Source organism: Erpetoichthys calabaricus, chromosome 3 (genome assembly GCF_900747795.2).
Source record: "Erpetoichthys calabaricus chromosome 3, fErpCal1.3, whole genome shotgun sequence".
NCBI classification, from domain to species: domain Eukaryota; kingdom Metazoa; phylum Chordata; class Cladistia; order Polypteriformes; family Polypteridae; genus Erpetoichthys; species Erpetoichthys calabaricus.
The window spans coordinates 189,168,703-189,180,950 of record NC_041396.2 but is presented as its reverse complement, the minus strand read 5'-3'; the positions used below and the strand labels follow the sequence as shown (position 1 = coordinate 189,180,950).

The following is a 12,248-nucleotide window of genomic DNA, read 5'->3' as shown; positions in this document are numbered from 1 at the left end:
AGATTGTGGGTTCGCTTCCTGGTTCCTCCCTGTGTGGATAGCACTTTGAGTAGTGAGAAAAATGCTATATAAATGTAATGAATTATTTATTATTATTTTAATCTGCAGGACTCCATTGAATAGGCACTGCTGCAAAATGCCTAACCCCTGTTTCCTGTACTCCCAGCTGCATTGTGCTGCTTTGTACAGTGTCCTCCATAAGAATCGGGACAATGAAATCAAAATTGGAATGTGTTTGGAAATCTGATTGGAATTAAATCAGCAGAATAACTTGCCCAGATTACTTCTAGATTGTGTTTTGGGTCATCGTCTTGCTCTATGATACAGCTCAAGCAAGCATTTTTATGTGCATGATACTTTTACACATTTCAGAAATCATTCTGCTGCTGAAGTCATCACCAATGAAAGTGGATGATTAATTATCAGAGGTGGCCACTTCCGCTGTGTTTGATGAAGTAGTATGCTTTGAATCGTCTTCACATCAGTCCTTTCTCACACGTTCACTTTGCCATCACATTAGTATAGGTTTTGTCTCGTCTGTAGGATTATATCTCTACATCACAGGGGGAGTTTAAACTGGCCTGTTCACATTTGGAGCTGTTGAAAGCCTGATATTTTGCATTATTGTCTTTATAATTTTCCTATTGCTGTCTTATTTGAACTTAGGCTTCGTATAGTGTTATGCCTGCACCGCCAGTTGTAGATATTTTAGTCAGTTATTCTGAGCAAAAGAGCTCGTGTATTTCATGTTTTCTGTCATGACATTGATTTCCTTGGTTGAGCTTATTTGCAGATTGCTAAGGACACCAACGGTTTCCTTTCTTTTCTGAGTTATTCCAAATTGTTGATTTTACTTTGTAAAAGTGATTGTACTTTGCACAGATTCAATCGTGGCTTTTATTCAGGATCTAAATGATTAATTTTTCTTTCCTGATCAGTTGTCCAGTGTTCTTCTAGGCATTTGGTACATTGACTCTAAAGACAGGCACCAAAGAAAGAGCAAAGGCTAAATCCAACACTGGCCATTTTGCAGCAAGTTGATGTGCGCACTATCAATGCAACAGGGGGCACCAGGCAGTAAAACTGGCCCAGTTCTTAGGTAGGATAGGAAACAAAAAATGTTATCACTGTGAAATGTTCTGAATATGAGGGCAGAGATTAAGGGTAGCATTCTGTGTACTTATGTCAGCTTTTTATCTGAAATGTGAATAGCTTGAGTAAATATCACTGTTCCTCCATAGTAGAGGAATATTATATTTTATTATAATATTCGCAAAGAACATTTTTACATACTCTATTTGGCAGATTTTGGTTTATATGCAGCAGTGAAGATAGGATATCTTTCTTTCAGGGTAAAACAAAAGGATTGTGGTGGACATACACACACCGCCAGCCACTTTATTAGGTACAACCTGCTAGTACCGGGTTGGACCTTCAGAAGTGTCGTAATTCTTCATGACATAAATTCACCAAGGTGCTGGAAACATTCCTCATTGATTGTGTTCTCTATTGACATGATAGCATCAAGTAGGCAGCACTTCCATGATGCAAATCTCCCGTTCCACCACATCCCAATGGTGCTCAATTGGATTGAGATCTGGTGACTGTGGAGACTATTTCAGTACAGTGAGCTCATTATCGTGTTCAAGAAATCAGTTTGAGATGATCTGAACTCTGTGACATGGCGCATTACTCTGCTATCACTAGTCCGAACAGAATGGAACAGTGTGAGGTTTTTTTTTTTTTTTTTTTTTACAGTGGCTGGAGTGCCAATCCTGCCACCAACCCCCTCCAAGTTGGAGGAACTTCTTTCAGGGCTGGATGGAAGTTAACGTCATACTCGGGATGAAGCAATTGCAGGCCTTGCTCAAGGGCCCAATTGTGTAATATCACTTTGGGGATTTACAGGATTTGTACCAGCAAACTTCCAATTGCCAGTGCAGACCCCTAACCTCAGAGCCACCACTCCGCCATGTGATTGGCTGATTAAATATTTGCGTTAGCAAGCAGTTGATCAGGGGTTTTGCTCTGTTCTTGTACTATTACTATTGTACTATTGTATTGAATCGAGGTTTACTTGTGTTCTGTTCTGTGTATTGTATTGTATTTACCCCCAACCTACATGGAAAGGGGCCTCTCTCTGATGTGCCTTTCCCAAAATTTCTTCCATTTGGGGATGGCTGGGGATGCTGTCAAAACACAGGGCCTGTTAAAGCCCATTGTGGCACTCCTTGTGTGATTTTAGGCTGTACAAAAATAAATTGTATTGTATTGTGCACCTAATAAATTGGCTGGTGAGTGTAGTTAAGATCATTGCACAAAGATTAGCTAATTTGTCGAAATAAAACAAAAGTCCAAACTTGGATCTTTTCCTAAGTGCTTGAGTGCTAGTCTTTTGCGAAGTCTTTCCAGTAATGAGTTAAAATTGAGATGCTGCTTACTACACATGACCATCATTTACAGTGATGTCATCATGTGACATGCAACATATACATCATATCACATCCATAGTTCCAAAACAGCAGCATCTATGTCAACACCTGCACAAAATGACAGCACACATAGGAAAACGAATACACAAAATGACGATCCCATGAAATCACTGAAGGAACAGTACAAATATTACCAAATGAATGTTAAAATATCTCATAGAAATAAAGCAAAATGTAATAGACAGATTATTCAAATGAATTCATAACACAACCTTGACGTATATATTGTATGACTAAAGCTAGCTGAATTCTGTTCTATTTTATTTTATTACTGCTATTCTTCAATCCAAATTAAAAAAGTTAAAAGTGTGAATAAAGTTTTAGTAGATTTTTTGCTAATGGAAATCAAAACTATTTTTTTTCCTAAAAGTTAAAGGAATTGTGTTTTAAATCATTTTGTTTTTAATATTTATAACCCCCTTCCCAACTCCGCATCTTTTTATATGAATTTTTTTAGAAAAAATTAAGCACATTGTGTATGTGGGTCACCCTGCAGGGTAAGATGTACTTACGCTGCTGTGAAAAAATATTTGCTCCCTTCCTGGTATCCTGTTTTTCGTATATTTTTTTCATAATGAATTTCAGTTCTTTAGACCAAATGTAATATTCAAAAAGGGAAACGGAATGGACCATTTCTAGAGTGGTACTTCATATATTTAAGTAATAAACTGTGTAATAAGGTAATTGGCCCATTAGCTACTCAAACAGCTGGCCAAAGTTAATTGATAATTAGACTCAGTTATCTGAATACAGCCTCGTCTGAGAGCAGCCAGCCTTGTTAATCTTCTTCTTCTTCTTCTTTCGGCTGCTCCCGTTAGGGGTTGCCACAGCAGATCATCTTCTTCCATATCTTTCTGTCCTCTGCATCTTGTTCTGTCACACCCATCACCTGCATGTCCTCTCTCACCAAATCCATAAACCTTCTCTTAGGCCTTCCACTTCTCCTCTTGCCTGGCAGCTCTACCCTTAGCATCCTTTTTCTTTTCGTTGTTTCTCCACTGCACATGTCCAAACCAACGCATACATGCCTAAACTATACAATTCCATATCCCAGCAAGCATAGGGTGCAAGCCAGTCCATCGCAGGGTGAAAACACACATGGGCCACTTTAGCAAAGCCAATCCACCTAACCTGCACTATTTAGATTAGATCACATAAAACGTTATTTGTCCCCAGGGGGGAGTTTGGCTTTTCACAGAACCTCTTTAAATAAATAATTACATAAATAGTAGGTAGATAGATAAATAAATAAATATACACACACACACCAGAATGACTATAAAGCAAGAAAATTCAAAAGAATGAGAACTTCTGACTTGGCTGTCACAGTCCCTGTGAGGCATTATGCAGATGTGTTCCTGTTGGTATAAAGGAGCCTCCAGTAGCGTTTCTTGACACACTTCTGCTGAATATTTCATTCCTGAAAGTTCTCAGTGTTAGTGTGTCAGAGAGAGGACGTGCAGCATTGACCATAATTTCACTCAGTTTCATTGCCTCCTCTGCTACGATCTCCAGGGGGTCCAGAGTGCATTCCATAACTGAGCCTGACCTTTTAATTAGCTTGTTGATTTGGTGGGCCTCTCTTGAAGTCATGTTAACAGCCACAGCATAAAAAAATGTCACTGACCATCACAGAGGTATAGAAGATGTGAAATATGTCACTTCTAACATTAAAGGAACACAAGGATAAGGATAAGGTCTCCTAAGGATAAAGAGCCTGCTCTGCCCTTGCTTCTATAGTTCCTCTGTGTTCTGTAACCAGTCCAGCCTGTCATTGATGTGGACCCCCAATTTCTTGTAGGAGTGGACCACCTCTATATCCATTCCTTGAATAGTGACTGGACATAGAGGTTCTTTGGTGTGATAAACATCAACAACCAGTTCCTTGGTTTTGCTGATGTTAAGATGCAGACAATTATCTTTGCACCAAGAACAAACTTCTCCACCTGACTGCTTTACTCTGTCTCATCCCCTTTTATCCCCTCGTCAGTGCAAAATCATCTGAGAATTTCTGCAAGTGACATGACCTGGTGTTATATTTGTAGTCGGAGGTGTACAGAGTAAAGAGAAAAGGAGACAGGACTGTTGGTTGTGGTGCTGCCGTGTTGCTCACATGCGTATCTTTGGAGACACATAGCTAGGACTTTCAGGGTTGCTGCCTGTACTGCCACCCCAGTTGGTATTTTCAGCTCGTACTTTACTCCGCATCTATCCTCATTTCTCCATGCCAGGTTACAAGAGGAAATGCTGGATTTGGATCAGATATTGCTTGTGTGTTGTTCTCTCTGCAGCATTTACTGTATATACTACATTTTGAAACATGCATTCTCACTTCTCAACAGCTATGTTCCCTTTTTCATCGAAAAACGGTGATTGGCCCCATGCAGATTTTACATGAACAGCTAAATTTTGATTTCTCAATATACTGCCTACCATTGAATTGGTGAACCAGTTTCTAAGAACTATTGTTGAAGTGACCCCTTCTATGCCTTTGTCTGTCTGTGTAATAGCAGGAAGGAAGAGCACTGAATACATAACAGTCAATTATTTCAGAAGAAACACATGGTGGACAACTTGAAATTAAATGTATTTGGGAATATAAAGGCCTACAACTAACCTTTTACTTTTTTGTCTTTGACTCTAGGTCCATAACATGATGCAAGACCCCAGCCCTTTGCCAAAATCTTCTGTCAGCATGACATGGACACCGGTGTGCTTACAGAACGTAATCTTTTTGGTTTTTTTTTCTCAACTTCCTAAATAAAAGCTAAAGGGTTGCCATGAACAGATGATCCTTGCTTCAGAAAATGAAGACACAAGCAAAAATCAGAAGGAAAAACAATTTCAGCCTACACCTTTTATGCAATCTTTCTTTTACCTGAAACGTCCAGAGACTACACAATGCTTAAATTAGAAAGACACTGATTGTTCAATATTAATGGAACTTGCAAGTATTACGTAGCTTTTTGCAGTAGTATCTATAGGGAAAAAAAGTATGTGGTGTTAAGCAATGGTTCCCGGATTGTGTAGTTCTTACTTTCTTTTTATCTTTTCACATTGCTGTATGCTCCAGCTCAGCAGTTGTATTTCTGCTGTTTCCACTGAAAAGGAACAGAAATCAGAAAAGAAATCCAGAACAATGAAGTTTAAAACAAAACAAAAAAGAATTGCAACCATGAATCCAGGAAACAGCAAAGGGAGTGATGAGTCTGCCTGCGAATGGATTATCCTGTTTTTATTAACCTCAAGAATCTGGCACTTGGATTATTCAAATGAAGAAGTACAAGACACGAGGGCGGCTTTGATCATAAGACTCGCTTTCACAAGTGGTGCACTCGGATTTTGTTTTCTCTTTCTTTCCTTTGTCCTTTTTCAATCAGATCGACACGCAATGGTACACGTTTTTTGCCACCGTCGCGGCGGGGCGAATTCTACATGTCTGTTTGTATGTAACTGTAGAGGAAAACCCTGTCTGTCGAGGTCCTGTCTAGGAGAGGGCTTTTCTTAATCAGTACACAGTATAAATGTAGCCAAAACCAGATGTAGACTTGTTCTGATAGTTGCGTCCCTAAGGGTGCTATACAGTGTTCAGCCTGTTTCCCTGGGCTTCTTTCTTTTCCCTAGCTGACCACAAAGACGTTTTCATCAAGAAAAAAAAAACAAAAAAGCAAGCTAATGAAAGTTTGCAAACAGCTTTGGACTTACAAGTATTCCGTTTGGAAGCCATTTTATTAGGAAACTGATAAGCTTTTGTGTATATTGCCAAACTACTTGAATATGTAGGCGATGCTGGCAGCCAAAAAAATGACAAAACAAAAAAAAAATAATAATAATAAAGCAGGAGGAGAAAACTAGTTTTAATAAGAGTTTACTTGTATGTGTGAATTAGAACCTGTTATATATGCAATAACCCTAGGACTCAAGATGTTTCCTTTTGTTTAAACATCATTAGTATTGAGTCAAATAATATTGTTTGTAGCTTTTTCTTATTACCGATTTTTTTTGTTAATATAGGAACAAGAAAAACAACTTGATTTTTTTCTTTCTTCAGCGAGATACAGGGAGACAAAAAGCATAATCAGCAGGAATATATATATATATTTTTTGTTACACAGAAGCAACTTCCTTTATTACACTGACATCAAAAACAATTGGCAGGAAATGCGATGTTTTGTTTTAAATCTGTCACACTTTTTCCCCCTTTGATGTTGCATTAGTAGGTATACGTAAACACATACATAATATACATATATATAACAGACATATATATATATGTATACAATGTATATGTTCCTTTTTTTTTTTCTCTGTTCTATTTTAACTTGTGTTCAGGAAGGCTTGAACGGAGGACATGCAGTCAGCAATTTGCTTCACAGAGAGGCACAGGAGCAGCAAAGGTGAAAGGCAAAGACTAGTCGCCATTCCTAAAACGAGAATTCACTTTTATCAGGCAGCTCGGAGTACTGTTCTGATGTAGACTGTGGAGAATTCTTATTTTCTACAATAATGTAATGCTTCTTATTCTGTTTGATTATGGAACCATGGCAGGTCATTGTGCATGGCTGGTAGATAATTGCATTCTTCGCAGTGCACCTCTGATGTTTTTAACGCATGATTCCTACCCATTCTGATAGCCAGCGGATGCCCTTGTACCCGTCCTGCTTGTCCCGGCGTCGAGCGCCTCCTCCCTGACATGACTACACCTTTACTGTGCCTCCATCCCCCTTCCCCGTTCCTTAAGGAAAAAAAAAAAAAAAAAAGAATATTTATGTAATAATGATATGATGGATCTTTTTTTCTAACTATTGTAACTATGTACCACTTTATATAGAAGTTCCCTCTTGAATGCCTACCCTAGTTATCTTTCTTTATCTCTTTGGTTTGTTCATTTATTCATTTTGTTTTTAGCACATCGAAGAAATGTGTTTTTGTGCTAACGTGTTGGTAGGTTGCTAGCATATCAACAATTAAATGCAACTGTGAACTATTAATATTTTCCATCGGCGTCTCTTATTAAGGTAGTAGAGCAGATTGTGAGCTTTGCCACACATTTTTGGTCCCAGCAAGACATCACCAACAAGGCAGCAGCTACGCGTCCTTATCCTTCAAAACAGTGCAGGCGCGGTTCAATTCAGACTTGTCATACACAAGGCCTTTCTGCCAACTTGACCAAACAGAGTTTTATTTTTCTACATCTCGTGCGTAATCAATCACATTCCTTCTTAAGGCTAATTTGCTGAACCCTTTCTTCTAGCTCTGATTTATTTGTGGCTCTGACATAAAGAACAAAGGGCCTACAAAGCTTGCCAATTGCCTTAAACAGTGATGGAGATGTAGGCATCTTTGGAATTTTTTTTCTGTTTTTGTCGTAGAGAGAGAAAGAGAGAGCCTGAGCTGACAGTTAATGCACTAAAGCCTTTTATCGCTTGAATTATTTCTGAGTAAATAAGGCTTGTAACTGCTTAGAGCCGCGCAATTTGCATTCAGAGGCTGATTTGGAGAGCAAAGCCAAAATAAAAGAGGAATCTGGCATCTGTCGTAATCTTGGGCATCCTGAGAGGAGAGAGCAGGCAGGGTTTTCTTTGCGTCATCGGTGATACCTCTGGGTTTGAAAACGGTATGGAGAGACAGTCAAGCAGTAGCTGAAACTCCCCAAGGATGGCTTTCAAGATCATTTTTCAGGCATAATAGAGGCTGCGCTTGTTCTTTTTCACTTCCTTTCTGTTACTCTTATTCATGTTGTCATGGCAGGTTCACTGATCGAATAAAGGGCTTTTTTTACAGCTATGAAGGAACCCTGTGAACTTGAAATTCAAATGAAACACGCTCTGCATGTAATGATATAGCGGTTGCAGGTGTGTCATAAATTTTTCTTTTAATCACTGTGGCAAAAAAAAAAAAAAAATAATAAAATAAAATACACAAATGGCAAGAGCTGTCATTATTTATCACATGCAAGAAAGCCATCTGCCAGGAAGGAGAAAATATACTACCTTAATAATCGACAATATGTCAAGACTTCATTTTAACCGTTTCCCTTTGAATATCACTTGTAATGGCTTCACTGCTTGATGTTGGTGAATCTTTCCCTGTGTTTCCATTATGAACTGTAATCTAGTTTGTATAAGAAATAGTGCGCATGTAAATAAAGCTCTGTGAAGATGAGTGTCTGTGATGCAAGTCTCGTCTCTCTTAACCCTTTCACGCTGTATCGGTAAGAGCCATCGTGCTGGCAGTTTATCAAACAGGAAAAAAAAACACAGGTTTCACGCTCCATTAATCCTTGCCAGTGGAAATCATTTAATGGTCTCTAATAATGTGGATTGGGTATTTAACATAACAAGTTCAAGTTCACTTTGAAGACACTACAAACCGCTAAGTATACGACTCCAGATAAAGTAACTGCGGCACTGTCATTTCACTGTCATTTGGTCGCACAACAAACTCCATGGAAACGTCTCGTTGAGAATCATTGATTGTTGGTTTAAGGTATATGTCCTCTTTCATTTATTTCTTTGTAGTGATTTCAGGTAAGAAGTTAATATACTGTGTAAGTTGTATCTTTTGACTTCAGGTTAATTGTAAGCACAGTAAAGGTATACGTGTCTTAACAGGTTTCATCATATGATGAAAAACAGTAAACAGTGGTAGAATTGGAACAGTGGTTCTGCTCAACATCTGTCTGTCTGTCTGTCTATCTAGCTATCTGTCTGACATTGATTTCTGTCTGTCTATCATTGATCACACCCTATCTTACCTATCTATCAATCTTTCTGTCTGTCTACCATTGATTTATTTCTGTCTGTATGTATGTCTGTCTGTCTATCATTGATCACTCCTTATCTTATCTTATATATCTATCTATCAGATTGAATTAGCTCATGAATGAATGTTCTGTACTTTATGGGGTAGCTCTTTTGGCCCACAGCATTGACTGTTCCTGCAGTCTTACTAGAAAATAAAACTCCTTTCTTATGTTGATCTTTAGCAGACTGGATTGCGATAAAGCAGAGTTAGGCAACATCGGTGCTGGAGGGCCACAGTGGCTGCAAGTTTTCAGTCCAACCCAATTGCTTAATTAGAAACCAATCCTTGCCAATTTCAGACCTTATTTAATTTTAGGGCTTGTTAGTCTCCAATGTTAGGTTCTTATATCGTAGATTTTTTTTTTCCTTTTCAAAGATATCATCCAAGTTATTTGAAGCCTAAAATGGATCATTTTCAGTCTCACATTTTTTAAGTGTTTTACTAAACCAAATAGTGCATGATTAATCCATACAGGTGTAAATGGGAATACGTTCGATGGAGAACTGCTGGCTCCTTTGTCATTTACATCTTATTGCTAATAAGGAGCAATTAAAACACTGAATGCATCTGTTTAAGACTGAAATAAGCAATTAAGTGTGGTGAACCTTAACAAGCGAGACCACTAAAATGAAGCATCAAAATGTCACTTGAGCAATGGGTGCTTCATCAGCAATAATTGACTTCTCATTACGAAACTGGGTTGGAACACAAACCTGCAGCCACTGCGGCCCCCCCAGGACCAACACTACCCACCTCTGCCATAAAGTGTTATAGTGTGGTGGCTTAGTGAGATTACCGTTACAGAACGGATAAAATCACCAAATTTTGCATGGCTAATCATTAGGGTCTATGAAAGAATTTTAGCCTAGGAGCCCAAAAAAATTGTTTGAAGAAAACACAAAACTGCAGATATACCAATTTCAATGAAAATTGTTGCGAAAATGACCAAAAATGACCGTACATGCACTAAAAGAACCAGACTTTGACACTTTAAAGTCTTTGACAGAATCACCAAGTCATTCACAAATACTTGAATAAACCACAAAACTGCAGATTTACCAATAGGAATGAAAATTGTTGTCAAAATGACCCAAAAATTACCGTCCTTGCACTATAAAAAACAGACGTAGATACACGAAACTCGAAACTTAACAGTCTTTGACAGAGTCACAAAGTCAATCACAAATTATTACATCAGATTAATTCTATTTGTTCCACATGCATTTACACAGTGGTGAGCATTCTATATTTGCATTACTGCATTTGCATCTGGTGCAGTCGCCTTTACAGGAACATTTGATCAGCTCACTGCAGGCCCTGGAGACTTCAGGGAGACTGGTCCATTGTGGCACCCATGATCCTAATTCTGTCACCCATGCATAGCCCAATGGAGAAGAAATCAGTTGGTCAGTTTGTAAGCTTGTCGTCCAGATTCCTGCCTGATATACCACCCTTTGTACATGCAGAAGTAGTGCGTCCTGTGTAGGTGGCAGTTTCTCCATTGATCGGTTTGCATGACAGAAGAGTTCTCTTCTTAACTGATTCACAGACATCAAAGGGCTGCTTTTATCATACAGGATAACAGTCAGTCTTTCAAGTGTTTTGAATTGTAAACAATCAGAAGTCAACTGCTGAAATGGATGTTTGGCAAGATTTAAAAATGTCTCTGTGACATCATCATACGCCTGCCAGGCCTTCCAAGCTGACTTCTTACCTTTACCAATGAAAGCTGAAGTTGTGTCTCTGCTGGAGTATGCATGGAACACAGGCAATGCTGTTGACTTTGGCTCACCCAAGCTTGCACATATTTCGTTAATGTGGTAAAATCTGTGCTTCTTGCCTGTGCCAAAGGCCCCCCAAATATAAGCAGCAGATTGTGTGATGACTAGGTTATGAAATATGCCTGCAAGGATGACTACTATGTCGGTGTCTACAATACGCACAATGACACTTTCTGCTCTGTCTTCCAGTGCATGCTGTACGTGTACAACAATCCGAGTGTCAGCCTCCTCGTGGTTGCAGTCATTCATGGGAGAACCAGAACCAAGAACTGAAACAGCATGTCCAGAGGTGACATATATTTTTTTTCTGGTGACCACTTGAACTCTTCAATCTTATTTGTGAAAAAAGCAAAAAGCTTCTTATTGGTTGGGTCACGGAGATAATCCATCCAGTTACGTGGCAGTTTTGTCTGACTGGACATTTTTCTGCATTTGCCTTTACCCCTCTTTTCTCGTGTTGTCTCTTTCAAACTGCCTGAGGTGTAGCTGTCCCAAACAACGTCTAGCCTGTTGCAATTTTGTAGCAGCTTTTTAAGGTAAGGGATGAAAACACCACTTGCGTACATATCAAACGTGTTAACAGTGTTAATGGGCAGGAAGTGGATGATAGCAGCTCCATCCAGAAGTTGGCAGTCATATAAAACAGGTGCCTCACACTGATCAGGCTGTTCAAGGCACTGCAGCAGATCAGACTTGGTACCTGGCAAGTGAAGCTTACCAAAGTCTGAGAAGGAAGGAGAGAATGACAGCATTTCGTGTGCAAAAAACTCTTCCAAGTCACCTTTGCGGTTTTACATAGCAATGTAAAGCTGCCCAAACAGTGCAACATTGTTCTTCAGTTATTTGATCTTCTTGCCCTGCTTTGGAGTAGATTTGTGTTTAGGGTTACTGAAGAGTGCTAGCGAATTTCTTTTTATAGGATCATTAATTGAGTGAGTTTGCTCATCAAGAACCCGCTTAACAAAGTCTTGGTATTGTCTCTTACCTGTGTCCTCCAGGCAGCGGAGTGAGTCAATCACCAGTTGACCTGTACAGATACGGCTATCAAGAGTAACTAGTTCTGGGAAATCAACCAAGAATGGATTGCCCATCTGTCTCATAGCTTCACAGAGGCTTGTCACCTGTGTGTGGAAAGTCTTCTGAACTGAGAAACCCTGTTCATGGTGTA

General features: G+C 39.1%; 1 protein-coding gene across 1 annotated transcript in view; it reads left to right on the top strand.

Moving 5' to 3' along the window:
• The window catches only part of foxo3b (forkhead box O3b), a 201,733-nt gene extending 193,076 nt beyond the window's left edge, over positions 1-8,657 (top strand). Inside the window, exon 3 of the mRNA XM_028797620.2 lies at positions 5,137-8,657. The gene's annotated coding sequence lies outside the window, so the exon portion shown is untranslated. The remainder of the gene's footprint in view (positions 1-5,136) is intronic.
• The last annotated feature ends 3,591 nt before the right edge of the window (positions 8,658-12,248 follow it).